The sequence below is a fragment of the Etheostoma spectabile genome, chromosome 3 (assembly GCF_008692095.1).
Source record: "Etheostoma spectabile isolate EspeVRDwgs_2016 chromosome 3, UIUC_Espe_1.0, whole genome shotgun sequence".
In the NCBI taxonomy this organism is placed as follows: domain Eukaryota; kingdom Metazoa; phylum Chordata; class Actinopteri; order Perciformes; family Percidae; genus Etheostoma; species Etheostoma spectabile.
Window position 1 is genome coordinate 879,447 of NC_045735.1, and position 239 is coordinate 879,685.

Here is a 239-nt window from a genome sequence, read left to right on the forward strand (position 1 = left end):
CCTGCACCGCGGGCTTTAGAAGAAAAACACGCTACAGAGCGGCGACAGGATGCAGCGGCTCCGTCAGAAGAGCAGGGAAATACACGGGAGGCTCTAGTTTTCCTACTGTACTTGTATTTTTTTCATTATAATTTTTTATTTTCTCCCTTTCTAATCCAGTGACTCTGTGATCTCCGCAATTTGAAGCCTTCAGTTCGTATTGATGATTAAAATTATTTTACAGTACAGTAGTTATTTGT

General features: G+C 41.0%; 1 protein-coding gene across 6 annotated transcripts in view; it reads right to left on the reverse strand.

The window, feature by feature from the left end:
• Nucleotides 1-239, reverse strand: part of actn4 (actinin, alpha 4) — a 73,561-nt gene that overhangs the window by 14,466 nt on the left and 58,856 nt on the right. The window lies entirely within an intron of this gene.